This window comes from Bactrocera dorsalis, chromosome 4 (genome assembly GCF_023373825.1).
Source record: "Bactrocera dorsalis isolate Fly_Bdor chromosome 4, ASM2337382v1, whole genome shotgun sequence".
Lineage (NCBI taxonomy): Eukaryota > Metazoa > Arthropoda > Insecta > Diptera > Tephritidae > Bactrocera > Bactrocera dorsalis.
This window is the reverse complement of record NC_064306.1, coordinates 29484864-29501638: the sequence shown is the minus strand read 5'-3', so window position 1 is coordinate 29501638 and position 16775 is coordinate 29484864. Positions and strand designations below refer to the sequence as shown.

At 36.0% G+C, this 16775-nt stretch overlaps 1 protein-coding gene across 3 annotated transcripts in view; it reads right to left on the bottom strand.

The window, feature by feature from the left end:
• Nucleotides 1-16775, bottom strand: part of LOC105233925 (irregular chiasm C-roughest protein) — a 322958-nt gene that overhangs the window by 71391 nt on the left and 234792 nt on the right. The window contains exon 1 of one of the 3 annotated variants that reach the window (XM_049456251.1): nt 3524-4680. The exons of the other annotated variants lie outside the window; for them this stretch is intronic. The gene's annotated coding sequence lies outside the window, so the exon portion shown is untranslated. Of the gene's footprint in view, nt 1-3523; nt 4681-16775 lie in introns of those variants that run through there. 3 annotated transcript variants of the gene reach the window in all.

Sequence of the window (16775 nt, the reverse complement as noted above, 5' to 3'; positions counted from 1 at the left end):
TAAAATTTTATAACTGCACATTAAAAGTAAGTACTATGGTTGTTTTAAGGGATTCACACTTCACTGCATGCTTTTTAGAAAGTGTATGGCAGTGAGGTGTATAGAGCATAATCGGGAGAGTTACATATAATATTATTTTTTTTACAAAATTAAAATTATATTTAATGATATAAATTTTTATAACTGCTGGAAAAATTTACTTGGACCGAAATGAAAATTTATAGTAAGTATGTTACGTTAGGTTAAGATTAATCCTGTAGGCCAATGAGCCATGCATAGATCAGTTTTGGTCCTGTGCGATACCGAAGGAGGTTCAGTGACTAGGTCCATGAGGAGTAGTCATCTTTTAGGATGCTGGGTGAGGCGAATTTTAACAGGACACTGTGGCCTCAATTTCCAAATTCTCCTCTAATGTAATTATGAATTTATATAATATCATTTTTTAGTTCTTTTTATGTATTTTAATATTTCTTTACAAAAAATTAAAATAGTATTTCATATTTAATAATTTGTATCGGTCTTTGTCTTCAAGTTTTGTACATGTTGGGAAAAATTGGTGTAAAAAATCGGAAAGTTCATCTTCACTCCATTCAAACTCATCTATGACATATGTATCCATGAACATCAAATTAATATCTTTAATCTGTGAAGAACCGGTCCCATATGAACCAAGCAAGCTGGAAACACAGATACTGATGTAGCTGACCATACAAACTGACTTATGAAAAGATAAAGAACACTTCATGCCTTTTTTGCTATAAGAGTTGCTTCTGTGACGTGAGTAATAGCTTTGATGCGGGCTAAGTTAACGTTTTTTCTTGTTTTTATTAAATTTGACTGTGTTGATAAAGTTGAAATTTGGATCGCTTGCGTATTTCTACGTTTAAAGGCCTACAATTTTCCTAAACTAAGTATATTGCATACATATTCGATCTAGTAGAGTCTAAAAATGAACGCCTAATTCTGGGCGAAGATTTCGACGTGAACAATTTTCATCAATAGCTCTTGATGCCGTCCCATCATAAGTTATGATTCCTAATCGTAGAATATAACTGGTTTGAGTTGTAAATATAACAGCATTAGTATTACAAATGTTGAAGATACGCATATAAAGCAACAAAAACATCTATACCCAAACTTTTCTAAAGAAATTTTCAAGAATATAAAATGTTTACTTTTCAAAATCGTAATTTTTCGAAAAATTTGTTAGAAAGTGTGTGAAAAAACATATTGCTGTTTATTAAAAAAAATATTTAATAACTGCTTTTGGGTTTCACCGGTTAGTTTGGATAGTTTGTATGACAGCTATATGCTATAGTAGTCCGATCGGAGCAATTTGCTTGAAGATTACTGCGTTGCCTTAGACATTCATCTTTGCAAAATTTTGTTAATATATTTTGTCAAATAAAAAAATTTTCCATGTAAGAACTTGGTTTTGGTCGCTCAGTTTGTATGGCAGCTATATGATATAGTGATCCGATTTGAACACATTTTTTACATATTATAGCGTTGCATTGGAAAATAAAATGTTCAAAATATCGTGAAGATTTTTAGTCAAATAAAAAAGTTTTTCATACAAGAACTTGGTTTTGATAGCTGAGTTTGTGTTTATAGCACTGCCTTGTGAAATTTCATTGAGATATCTTTTGAAAAATAAAAAATAAAAAAAATGTCTAAACAAAGACTTGACTTTGATCGGTCAGTTTATTTGACAGCCATATGCTATGTTAGCCCAATCTCAACAAATTGACTGGAGATTGCGGCGTTGCCTTGGAGAATGACCGATGCCAAATAATAAGCTTTTCATACAAGAATTTGATAATTTTTTTAATTTTATTATTATAAATAAATCATAAATACATTAAAGCAATTATTTTGAAATTTTTACTCAATCTTTAATAAACTGGTTAAAGCGAAACAAAGTTATGTGATGAATGTTGAAGCACGCAAATATTGAAAGTTCTATGCACAAGTTGAGAAGGCACTGCTTGATGTCCAACAGAAAGTAAACAAAAAATAAATAACGAAATTGTGGAAGGAGCAAAACAAAAAAAAAAAAAAATAATAATTACAACAAGCAATGCGACACATTTTGGATGCTGCTGATTGCTACCAATAGCAGCAATAACAATGTTGCAATGAAAAAGTGCGAAAATGTGGTTAAAAGATGAACGGTAAATGTAGACGTGCAAAAATGCAAAACCAAAAATGCCAGCAAAAATCGATGAAAGGACGCAATACTGTCGACTCAAATAAACTCACGAAAAAAGGCATAGAAAACAATAATGGGGAATGGAATAGGCGGTAAAGGCTTAAATGATAGTCATTGACAGCAGTGGCGACAACAACAACATGCCAACATAATTGCATACAACTGTGCTTTTAGTTTTTATTTTTATTTTGGCAAGAAGGGCCAGCATATGTTGCTGTGTCAGCCGCCTCTCAAAGGAGGAAAAAATCAAGCTTGCGAGGAGTAGCGGAAAAGACAGAGCAAAGTGTTTAGTGTATTTTGTAAATTGACAACGGTAAGGGCCAATTTGTGGCATGCAATTTTTGGCACAAAACTGTTTTTCAAACAGCCAGTTATGAATGTGGCAAGAAGCTGTTTGCTGCCACAAGCGTTGGCAGCTCTTTGTCTGCTTGTCTGACAGCAGATGGGCAAAGTGTTGCAGACATTTTAATGACTGTGTGTATGAAGGCATGTTTTTGCTGTCACTTGCAAAGCATTGATTTTTAATTTTTTGCAATTAATTTCCAGTTCGAATTTCTTTGTTTCTTTGTGTTGTTGTTCGGACACAACTTGCGCGCAAACAAAAAGTTGCGGCGTTTTCTTATTAAACGCAGCATGAGAAAATTCGATTACTTTCGAATTATTATTATTATTGTTGTTGCTGTAAAATATTACATTCATCTGTTACGCTGGCATACAACAACAGGCAACAACACGCATATGTAGCATATATGGCATTTGTGTTTGTTGTTGCCACATTGCTCGCATTCGGCTTAATGCAGGTCAGATATGCACGCTGACCCGGCGTATTTATCAGCAACATTGTGGACCTGGATATGTGCATATGCTCGTATTTAATTACAAGTGCTTGTTGCTGTGTGTGGGTATGTGCATGTATTATTATTGTGTTGTTGTTGTGTTGCACTCGCCTCTTTCAGCGGCTCTTATTGCATACTTATGACATGTAGTTTTTTGAAGTACTATGTACTCATGTTGCAAGTCGCGTAAGTGCTTGCTACGAAAAATACGCTCTGCTCTAAAAGGCTGGTTTAGGCACCCTAAATCGCATGCACTGATATATTGGACGAGGGCCGGCGCCCACTTAAAACTTTTTAGTGTTGCAGAGTTTGTGTTCGTGTAGTTGTTTGTTTCTTTCAACAAATTTATGTTTTTGGTGCACAAGTATTTTGATTTTTAAAGGGTGCCTTACTATTTTTTTTTTTAATTTTTTGTAACAAGTTGGAGTTGAAAAATTTTCTTTTTTGTTAATTTTCTCATATAACTTTTACTTACTGACACTTAATGCTAGGCTATCCGTAGACAGGAAGCATATCGAATTTTATGTGTGTGCCGCGTACTCCATCGTGTAAAATATCCTTTGTAAAAATTTTCACTTGACACAATATTTGTAACTTGTATTTAGTTGATGGGTGTTACAGAAGAAAAGAAAGCGCTAAGCGTTTTGCTGATAACTGTTAGCAGCTTTAATCACACTGCACCTTTAGTAAACACTAAACTTTGTGTGCACTTTTGTTAATAAAATTTATTTTTTATTGAAGAAACGCCCAATTTGAAAAACACTTTTAGTTAAACTTTCAAAAATTATTTCAGTGTTGTTTTTGTAGTTTTAACTAACACACTTTTGCGATTTTAAAATTTGCTAACACATTTTTTCATTATTTGTTTTTATAAAAAAATTTCATTATTTTTTATAATTTTTTTTAATTTTTAAAATTTTTTCACCCCACGTAGTGTATATTGCTGAATATATCCAGACTTGTTGGCAATTGTTATTATTATTTTGTTGGTATTTTTAAAGACAAAATCACTTTTTTATTTTATTTGTGCCTTGAGTGGTTTGTCATCACTGCTAAATGCCACAGTTGTAACGTTAGTTTTCAAAAGGTTTGATTTTTTCACTGAAACGACTATTTTGTCAGCTGTTTACCGCAGTACTCAACGAATTCATTGATGAATCAGCAATAGAAAATGCATGTTATACATGTTAAGTATTTGTTGTAATGTTGCTTACTTTTTTATTTTATTTATAGTATTTGTTTTAAAATTTCTTCAAACATTCCCAGCAGCCACTGAAATTAAGTTTTCCACTTTCATTGCTGGGATACCAAACTCTAAATCTTTGTCTACCAAGCCTTCAGCACTATAAACAAGTGCTTCAAATATCACTTCTCATATATTTTTCTTAAAACGCAATTTTTTCGCATTTCACATGCAACATATTCTCCATAAAGTGCACAGAAAAAACTTTTCTCAACTTTTAATTGAGTTTCACACAAATAAACGCGTTGAAAATGCGAAGCCGCACGAAATTTTCATATGCATTGGTTAATTAACTGACGAATGAACGAAGCGAATCGAACCGCTGTTGACGCGCGCCTGAACGTGTAAAAACGAAACGTACACCAGCAGAGTCAAACACGTAATGAGCGCTCACTCCAGACGTGTGAGCACAACAACCCAAACGATGGATAACTGGAGCCAAAGCATATATGAGCAGCAGCAGCAGCAGCAACAGCAAAAGCAACACCACAACAGTGCCGAACAGGCAGAAGGCAATCGAAGCAGCCACAACAACAGCCGCTAGCATAGCATACGAACAATATTAATCCACCCAACAAACGAAAACAACGAGCGCACGAGCAAACAAGACGCCGCCAACACACACACCACCACGAAATAAACCCACATGCACACGAGTGTATGGCTGCGACGTAGCTGCGGTGTGGTGGCAATACAGCCCACCGATGGGGCGCCAGAGGCCAAGCAAACAGGCTAATGTCGTTTGTTGGCAGTTGGAAATTCACCCAAATATGGTAAATATAAGAAAAAATACACCACACACGCGCTCACGTGAGTCGCCTTCAATGCAACGACAGCTCAACGTCAATACAGAATAAGCCACAACAATGCGAGAGTGCATGCAAATGCTTGCCATCAAAAGAAAGCAGAAACAAACGTAACACAATGACATGCAAGCGCGTAGACTGACTGAGCTCCAAAGCCATGCTAGGGAGCCTTAGACGAGACTCACAATCGACAACTCACGCACATATGCTCATATATTGCGTCAATAAAAGTTTTTTGAATTTTTTAAGATTTTTCAAGGTATTAAATTTCAAAAGAGCACAAAGCCAATTTGTAAAGAGTGTCAAGCGCTGGCGTTAAGAGCGCAAATTGTATGAAAGAGAGCGCCCACAAGTCAATTCAAACAGCGGTTGTTTGATAATTTTTTGGTTTACTGAAACTGGTTTTGCTTTTTCACCACCAAATGCATTTGACGCGCTCTCATGTGTTCTCTGTTTATAGACGAAAGCAAAAACAACAAGAAAATCATAAAAACAAAAAAAACAACTGCTATACGCCGCACCATATGCTTTGTTGCAGTGAATTACAAGAACTTGTTGGTTTTTGGTATGTTTGTGTTGGTGGTTGCATGCAACACTGCGTCATATTGCGCGTTGGTGTTCTTTTGGCGACTCTTTTCAGGTTCTGCCACTGTGTTTTTTGAGCTGCTACGCTAGTGGATTCAGTGGATTTGAATTTTTAGTTAAGCTTCCATTATATTATGCATTTCTTAATTCTTTACTGCTAGTATCCTTCGCTTTTTGTAGTTGTTTTTGTTCCCTTGGATTCTTGATGAGCGCGACGAATGCTATTAATGTGACTCGCTGGGCGACTTTATGGTACATTTGCAGCGACTGCTTCGTTGACCACGGTGGTAAGAACTCATGTTTCAACTTCAAAGAAATTTAATTTGAGATAAAGAAAATTGTTCCGAAAAGGATAACACTATTTCACTAAGGTACCGTCGGATTGATGGATCTTGGGAAGAAGCATTTTCATATGAGAAGATTTATATGGCCATTATTAGATTGATGGATTTTGAAAAGGAAAAAAATATATTTTTAGACCTAACTCGACATAAGCTACATATGTGCCACACTTGAGGCTAAGGTAGTTTTCATACCGAAGACAGGTAGAAACATTCCAACCTACTCAAAAGAGTTTAGGCCTATAAGCTTAACTTCCTTCTTGCTGAAAACGTCAGAGAAAATCTTGGAGCAATCGTTGAGCTGAAGCGTTTAACGACGTCTCTAAGGAATCTATTCTGAATAGTATCTGGTCTATAGGTCCTGCTATACAACTCTTGATCAGAAACCTTTTGACTTCTAGATGGATAAGAGTAGAAAGGAATGACGCAAAAATGACCAAGCAAGTACTTCCCAAAGTATCTCCACTTCCATTGACATTAGGGGTGAATAAACTACAAAGGATCTTAGAAGGCAAAGACCCTAAGATAGTGGCCTACAGGTAGGAGTCTACAGACCATTAGCAGTATTATGACCACCACTTTCAATACAGTCTAGAACTGGGCATCACAAGCGGGTCTGGGGTTAAACCCGGATAAAACGGATATATTTGTGTTTAAAAGAAATTCATTGTGTGCGTGTACAGGCGTACGGAAATCCACCTACCAGCATGACCAAACTAGTCTGACTGATTGGCCTACAAGCTTAATCTAATCTAACTTGGTATGGGTTTGAACCAAGCATGTGACCCACTTCTACCGGTACTTTTTACATATTTGTGAATAAATTTACAAATATATATTTTTTTTTTTTATGTCTGTAAATTTATTTACAGGTCATATTAAAATAAATAAATATATTAAATATAAATGATTCGCTTACCCAACCTGTGATATACAATCTGATCTGATATTATTGAAGCAGAAAGAAAAATTCATTCAAAAACATCAAAATTCAAAACTGATCCATTATTTTTTGAAAGTGATTCACTGTGCGGCACCAAGTCTTTGCACTTGCTCAGCCTGCTGTCACCACTAATGAAGACGTTCTCTCGCCGTTTAAAATTCATATAAGGCTTAAGAAATTTCTTTTTGTAAGTGTGTTTGTTTCAAGTTTCATTATCGATCAAATTATTAACGCATCTTCCCCTTTCCTTCACACTTCATTTAATTGAGACACTTGCCATATTAGCAGCAACAACGATTAATATACATAAATATGGGAAAACGACCACCAACGAACAAGCAACGATCATGTGGTAGAAGATCATTCTCGATGGATTTAGAATTTTAGAGTTTTATTTAATAGTATTTTGGCAAAAAATATTCTAACACGTGCTTAAATTCACCTTTAGTGCATTTTTTCTAAAAGAAACGTCCAGAAAAATTTCAATAACCATTTTTTTTCGTTTGCTTGCTACAGTTTAATATCTTGTAATTACACTCATCATGCGGAGCTTCTTGCATCTGTTGGCTGCTGTGCTGTGAGCATATAATTTCAGCAACAGTTGCTTGCAGCAACCGAAAGAAAATGTGTGTTTATCCAAAATTACAAAAAAAGGGTACAAAATAGCAACATTGTCAGCAAGCAGCGTGATGAAATTGAGCTGAGGCTGAGGTCATTTTGGCAGACACAAAGCATGCGCCCGAGGCAACCGCAAAGCTGGCGAAGTCCAATTTGCTGCATGCTACATTTGCATGTGCCACAACAACAACAGCTGTCGTCTCTTTTGCTGGGCAACTTTTTTTTCGGCCGCACTTCTTGGTTGGTCTGTGCCCAGCCAGCTAACCAATACCCAGCGCATTGCACCAAATGTCATCCCAAATGCTACGAAATCAAAGTTCGAGCGTTTTTTTTTTAAGTAAAAAGAGCGTAGTGCATTTTTTTGCAATTTTCTTCAGTAACATTGCTGCCCGCAACACCGTCTGCTTTCCAAAATGGTAGTGTTCACTTTGTTGGCACTCGCCGTTTCAGTATTTATAGCATGCGATTTTATTTTATTTCTTTTTTGTTTGAGATTTTTGTGGCACGCAGCCGGCTGGCTGTCAAAGCATCCGTCAGTCACAGCTTGATCATGCGTACATATGTACATTACAGCGGGTTGATTTACAGGGAGCCAAAAAACGGAAAATTGCGTATGCCTGAAATTTCCTAAGAATTAGTCTGAACCCCTTTGAATAAGATTCTATAGTTGTAAACAGAACTTAACAGCTTCTTGTTGTCATTTTAATCTAATTATAATCTAAATATGTTAATGCTCTGAAATTAATATAGTAAGCACCATTTGCCCACCCCTGCTATTTTAAGAAAACACTTTTATGATGCTCATCGAATCCGTGATGAAATTCGAATCCACGTCCTCCGGACGCTTATAATATAAATATATTAACATATTATGTATGTATGTCAATCAATTCGATTCCTTGCATCCAAGTTTACTATCTATTTTATTTATCACACAACCTGTCGTGAAAGCACTTGAGGTGAAATCACACCGTTGTCGCAGCAACAATTTGAATTGCACGAAATACATATGTACTCGTAAGTGTGAGTATATGCACTCGAGGGATTGTGTTGGAAAGCTGATTGTGGCTTATACTTAATATCATGGTAGAGACTCAAAAGCGAATTGGCGTCAACACTTTCGGTGAACGGTAAATGCTTAAGTTGTGGCACGCGAATTGTAATTACATCATCAAAATTATATATAATGCGAATTAATTGCAGTTGCTCACCTTGGCAGCGATTGACGTTGGCAATATTTTGACAACTCGACAAACTTGCTCTGTTTTGTTGTATTGAAATGGTTGATTGTGAGTAATGTGTATAATAGGGAAAATATGTCAATTTGACAGAAATATGCCTTCAAATAATTAAAGTTTAATATTTAATAACTTTTGAATCATCGAGTTTACGAGAAGATTGTTAAATACCATTTCCGTAGAAAATAGAATTTCCCACAAATACTGAGATATGAATTTTTCATTTATTCATTATAACAAAAAAAAAAAACTGAAAGGGGAAAGCGTCCTACCAAAATTAAAAGCACATATTTAGGCTAAATTCTTTTCGGGTAGAAAAAATTGAAAAAAAAAAAGTTGTTGCTTGCTCCCAAAGGCCTTTCTTCGGAGCTCCTCCTGGAGATGAACCACGAGATCAAATAAAAACAAAATTTTTCAAAATGAATTCGAATAAATTCACAAAAAAATTTGTATGGTTATAGCTCCTTAAGCGTTTTGCCATGCCGAAATAATGCTGATGTACTCGTACTGATGTAATAAAAAATCCATGGACTATCTACTTGTTGACTTGTTTCGAATTCCACTATTTCTATTTTTTAAAGCGAAACTAGTGGAAGTACTAAGTGCACTGTTAATTCTTCCAGACCACATACTACTGTGATCAAATTGAAAGGTGAATTTTTTCTAATCGGATTTTTTTTTTCTATAAGTTGGTAATACTGTTAGTGACATCCATGCTAAGTTTTACATCAAAATATTCATTACTATTTGAGATACCCGTCGTTTTGTGAGGCTCTAAAAGAGAATTCTTCTTCGATTTTTATTATGTCTGAACTTATTGAACAAAGAAGTGCGATAATGCACCATCTCATAGTGCATTGGTTACTCGTGATCATTTCGCCACATTTTCAACTAATATCGTGCCGCAACCACCGCATTCGCCTTATTTATCTTCGTATAACTTCTTGCTATTCATCAAATTCACATGACCGAGGACACCGTTTTGACTGAATTGAGGATATACAAGCTAAATCGAAGAAGGCTCTGATGGCCATCATGACGGAGGAGTTTTCCAGGTGCTATGATGACTGGAAAATTCGTTGGCATATGTGTATAGCAGCGTGAGGGGATTACTTTGAAAGAGATGAAATGCACAAAATTCACCTTTCAATTTGATCACAGTAGTACAATAGAGTACACTTAAATTTCCGGTTCCTGCCACGAAGTAATACTTAACCGGTGGTTTCGTGGGAGAGTATTGAGTTGGGACTAGGTTAGATTTAACGGATTAAAGTTCCGTACTACGGCTTTCGATGCTGCCTCATACTATAAAAAATATACTATATATTTGACCGCAACTGTAAATCTACTTAAAATACAAGTATCTGAAAAGTTACTCAAAAATTCGAAAAAGTGGTATTTTCGAATTTTTTAAATAAATAACATATGCATGTGACTATGTGGTGCTATTAACAAAACTACATACATATATTATTATACATACGATATATACTGCGTTTATGTATATAAAATTTGTATTTTGGATCGAAGCACAAACATTTAAATATACACACATACATATGTATAGAGTAAAAATAGTTCATGCCCCCAATGAATTGAGAGTATGTGCACTTAAAGTGGCAACGACTCGTAGCGTGTCATTTTTTTATCAGGCATTTCAACATTTCGACGCGCAGCAATCAGCGTGCAAGTTCAACTCAGTGGATACACATACATACATATGTATATGGTGTGCGCAAACACATTTATAAGCACATCTGCATAACTATTTGCTCAATAAATGTTGAGGCATGCCACATGTACTCACATTTTCATTGAAAATATTTATTTAGCAACAGAGAACATAGCTGTAAACAAAAGCCGAAATAGAAATTCCCCAAACCACAAAGCATTTTCATAATTTTCTCACTTCTCATTTACTGCACAAACATAGTTACCCACACACACAAGGCTGTATGTATGTATGTATATTATTAGAAGGTGAACCTTCAACCGTTTGAAAAGTGCTAATGCAACAGTTTGTGAAGGTTAATTTCCAATGCGATTGCGCGCCTGCACTTCAACACTTCAACATTTAAATCCACGCGGATAAACAGAGCAGAAGGATGAACACGCGGGCGTTAATGACAGCAGTGCGAGATATCTACACACATACATACTTACAAGCACCTAGGAGGTTAAGAGGGTTAGCGGTAAGTGGGTGTGCTAGCTAGACAAATTGTTGTTGTTGTGTAAAATTTTGTTATTTTTTTGGGGCGGGGATGGCGTGGTAGAGAGGCGTACAAAATTATGGCGGCTTATCGGCTTTCATGGATTTTTTCCTTTTCACATGAAAATGTAAATGCGAAATTTTCCGCAGGGCCTAGTAGAGATGCTTTGCAAATATTTACATATTGTATTGAAGTGGCTGAAACCTCTCATTGCTCTTGACTGATTGTTGTTTAAATGACAAGCTTTCAACGACATGCCATATAAATGCTAATAGAGTATGAAGTATATTTAAAATACGTGGAAAGATTGTATTAAAATATCAAAAAAATTAGACAACATTTAGAAGGATTTTAACATAAATCTTAGAAATAATATACGGCAATTTATAAAACGTGAAATACTATATCCTACTCCACCTATGACTATAAAAGCCATAAATAACTTAAATGTTATCAATTTTAACGACGGGCGTGTGTTGTTCTCTACATACAAGTAGTTTTCTGTTAGGAGTAATGTGAAAAGCTAAAGGGGAGAAATCAAGATCCATAACTAATTCTGCACACCATAAGACAGCACGCTGATAGTAGAAATAAAATATTTACATGCAAATCAAATAGTTTACAATAGTGAATACTTATATACCATACATAAGAAACTATTAAATCACACTGAAATTTCTCCGAATTAATAATCAATATTTTATACTCGATAGCATAGCGAAATAAATATTCAAAATTCGGCTTGTCATGCTTCTTAAGGCATCAGCAAGTGACATGGGTATACAAAAAAACAGTTTAGTAACCAGAAATATTTTGAAATTGTATTACAATTAAATTATTAGAAAGTAAGGATGAAGACGTGATAATTCAATTTGAATGAAATTCTCAGGACGAGGGGTTAAAGGAAATCGATGTTTTTGTTTAAGATCTAGATCGTTACTGCATTCGGGGACTATTGCTATTGCAAAACGTACGTAATTTACTATCAAACTCTACGTAGCTTAAAATTTCGTATTTGATTTGGTTTTAAACAGCACAAGTTTTTCTTTTGAAAAAAGTGATTTCAAGGATTGGTGCAGCAGTCACGACTTTGTGCCAAGAATTCAACAAAATCGTTTATTTACATCTCAAATAGGCGTTTGATAACGTCAGGGAAATTATTCAAAGACGGTCGAGAACGCGTTGACGGCGAACTACTACGGCATGACCATCAACCTCAACTGATGGACAATACGTGAATAAATTGAAGAAATTAGTGCATGAGAATCGACTATTATCAGTCAGAGATCTTACTGGCATAGTTGCAATGTCGGAAAGATCGCACGATTGGTTCCAAAATCACTACATTTTTTCGAGAAATGCGTCGCGTTAACGTCTGTGAAACAATGCTTTCCGACCACCAGGATGTCATGAAACGTATTATTACAGGCGATGAGTCTTGCATCTATGTATACTTATGACCAAGAAACAGACAATGAATTTGTCGAATATCGTGATAAAGGTTAATCGAAGCCGAAAAAACTACGTAAAAGCAGGTCAAAAGTCAAGGTTGTGTTTTCTTCGATAATCGAGGTGTGGTGCACACTTAAATTTCAATTCCGGAAATTGACTTTAACAACTGTTTCCGGAAATCGGAAAAACGTTGGCACAGCGTTAGAGAAGCGCTAGGGTCAAAGGGGATTACTTTGAGAGGGACGACATAGATTTTAAAATATAAATTAAGAATGTTAAAATTTTGAACAAAGTCTTACTATTTTTTTTATCATAATAGTATATCTTAAATTTTCAGTATTTATACCTTAAAAGAAAGTGTGAGAAACAAATTAATAAAATTGATTATTAAATGTGGAGTCAATGCCTCTAATCAAGACAGGGTCACAAGTATAAAGACATATTTACCCTTCGTATTCAAATACTACGGATTGTTAAGTTTGTTCCAAATTTTTCTTGATCTACTTACAAATGCTAGTATATCAGTTTCTTAGTGAAAACCCCTCCTCGGTAAAAACCCTCTTATACGTGGTACATTTTTGACGCAATTACTGATTTCATATGTAGGGGTGACAACAATGCGCACTTCGGACAATCTGACAAGCAAAAACTATACAAGGTTTACTATGAAAACCACTTAAATCAGATGATAACTACCCCTCCTCCCCCCCTCCCCCGTTTATGAAAACTAACAAAAGTTCGAAAACTCAGTAAGAAATGTGTCAGGACATACAATAGTAGAAGGGCCATCCGTGAGAGCTGTATTAAGATTTGACAATGGGCTTAGCACTACCTATCTTTAGGTGAAATTCTTATCTCAGAAACTACTTAAGCGATTTCTACCAAATTCTTTATTTGTTACTATTTTTTTGTTTTTGAAGATACGTTATGAAAACGGGGGAAATGATATTAACTAAATAGAATTCAAAAATAGTCGAAATCGAACTATAACTTTTCTAATTTCCAGATACCGAATTTATGCCTTGGCTGATCTTTTACTGGAAATATTGATCAATATGTGAGACATCTTAATGAAACTTGGAAAACATATTTTCACACTAATGGTAGGACGTAATGCCAAAAATAGATAAAATCAGGTAAATACTTCCCCTGCCACCAATACTTCGATATAACGATGTCTGACTTTCTAGCTGACTCCAACCCTTTATACCGTTTATGTTGGTCAATATATATGATGTCTCAATGTTTTCAGAAACATAATGTGGTATAGCACTGAATATGAATCAAAATGGACTAAATCCCATATCCCTAATATTATGCTCGTTTACATCCGAGAATATTGAATATTTAAAGTTTCAGTTGTCTTTACTTCGTTGTCTCGAATATAAGACTTATAATACCACAAAGCATTACTTAGACCGGGTATTCTGGTAGAAGAGATTTTCATGTACTTTCAGTACTAGTTATTTAAAATATTTTTTTTAAGCTTTCTGACGTGTAGATGTCTTGGTTGACGGATGAACACATGATATTAATTCTTACTTTATATATTATATATATATGTATATGAACATGGAAATGCAATTACCCGAAAGTACTTACAATAGATCTAATATTAATGAAACTTTTCTTCATGTGCTGTTAGGATTGCTTACATGCAAGGAAAACTTTATCGGTTATCTTATATTCTCGATATTGTAGAGAAAAATCAACGAAATTTTCTATATTAACAGAAAAGGGGTGCCGTTACTTACAAAAGCGTACATAGTAAGACCGCTCACTACAGCTGATGCTGCGACTGCCACTTTTTTCGTAATTTATTGCTACCAAATGTGGCAATTTCGCTGCCTAACAACAAGGGCTACGATTTCCAAATTTCTCTACAACCAGCCGCACACAGCAACGTTTCACACGCGGTGGGGACTTAAAATCACATCGAACGGAGATGTCAACGCCTTAACGCAATAACTTTCACTATCTCCGACGCCGATTACTCAGCGCACGGGCAGATACAAATTAGTGGCGGAAGAAGGCAAGTCGCTGAGGCGACAGATAGGAGGAGGTGAGAAATCAGAGCGGTAAAGCGATATACTTTGTTGTGGTCGCTGTGAGGGCGCTGCTGCATGTTGGTGGAGCATTTTTCAGCTGAGATTATTTCATACGCACACATCTATGTCTTCTCCATAAATTCAGCAACTCGAGCGCAATGCCATGCCCAGATTAGAACTTGAAAAATGTGACGTTCTATTAGCGTGTGTGTGTGTGTGCGTGCAACACAAGCAGTAACAAATTATATACAATCCCACCCGTTACCAAAAGTGCACTTTCAAATGAAATGGGGTGACCAAAAATACCTTTATACAAACGTATATAGCTTTGGGTTCAAGTACAGCCATGAATTCTAATTATTGCAGTTACAAAAACAAAAAAAATTGGAGATGTAAGTGAGGCGTAAAAACAAGCATTGACACCGTAAGATAAACACAGAAGCAACTCAAACTAAAAATAAGACTGAGCTGCATTGAAAGTTGGGGAGAGTTGGCTTCTAACACTAATAATACCTTAGTACACACATACATGCATAGACACAAGCGTACGATTGCTTATCTAGCGGCCATGTCAAAACAAATTCATAAATTATTCGCAGCAAGGGAGGAATGCATACACTCGCGCACACACACATACACAACTGTGCGTCAATGTGTACGTGAAAATTTAAAAAGTCAAAAATAAATAAAAATCAATTTCCTTGAGACATTGCTCCCATTGAGCCTTGAACTTCAGCCACTCTCAGTACATTGCCTCGATTGTCTGCATCTTTGCAGGCTTGACTTCACTCACGTTGCACGTTGCATGCGGCCCTCGGCATGCATACAAGCACACAGATACATGCATCGTTACTCTGGCTGTGTATTGCACTCACAAATACCTTTACAGCAAATTCAATTTCTTTTTGCTTCGGTATTTTCTTGCTGCTTTTGAGAACAGCAGATTTTCAGCAACTGTCTGCATCAATTTTCAATTCAGACGACAGTCGACGGCTAACCCCAACTGCTCGGCTTCACACCCTGCCGCCAGCAGACACTTTATAGCACACAAGGTATAAATATTTATTTGTATGTATACGTCATGTATACGTCATGTATGGGTGTGCTCCTGCTCCACCGGATGTGCTGCTCCTGCTTCTGCTGCTGCTTTGATTGCTTGCGTTTCTTCACCTTACGGTGTCGCTGCTCCTTTTTCTTCGGATTTCCAATTTCTTTGCGGCTGCTGGTTTTGTAAGCGTGTGTGTGTGAGTGCCTTGCCAACAGAGGGAAGTTAATGTGTGATGTTATTTTTACTTCAGACTTTTAATTATAATGCCAAGCTAACGCAAGTCTTGGAATTACACACAATATTCTGTACATCGTAGTTTTGTTTAAGATTCGGATTACGATTTTAATGGCGCTGCTGAAGAAATCCTTATTTTCTTTTTTTATGTCTTTTTGTTTTGTATTGCTACTCCTCTATCTAAGAAAACGGATACTCAGTTAAGCTAAAGCGACATTTGTTCATTTGTACAAAACGCATCTGACCTTTGAGAACTCTTAGTCTTCTTCTTGCATCTTTGAAATAATTCATGCTAACCAGTTTCACCAGAGTTATTATCTTTTTAATCTCCTGGGCAGAGACCTGTCCTCAAATCTTTCTAGAAAATAAGTACAATGAAGAGCTAACTGCACTGATTGAGGCCCGTTTTGAAGTAAAAAGCAAAGCTTAAGTTATCGCATGTTTGAAGATCCCTGTAATCGATGACCAAAATGCTTCATAATAGTATAACTTTGCTTTTTACGAACTTCAAGAGACACTTAATATCCAAATTTGATACATCATCTAGTCTCTTGAATTGCGAAGCTTCTGTATATGTAATAAAAGAGGTAGATAAGACTGGATAGAAGTAGGGGAGTCATTTCAGCGTCCCTATCATGCCTACTTTCCTGCACTTTCTGCATGTCTCGTCCTTACTAATCCACATCCGGCTCGCATCTACGGTCAATAAGTCGTGATCTGTCATTAGGCTATAAATCGTCTTTTCAACTTACTTCGAGACCATGTGGACAAAACGCATGCATTTTGCATTCGGTGTTCTACAGGTTGAGGAAGGAGTTTGGCTCTGCACACACATCCTGAGGGACGAAACACAAATAACGTGTTAACCAAGTAGAGCCACTTTTTAATTAACCTGTTTTTACGGATCGCGCGTGAGTCGTGTCAAGCTCTCATGTTATTTCTGTTCAGTATTGTTTACTCA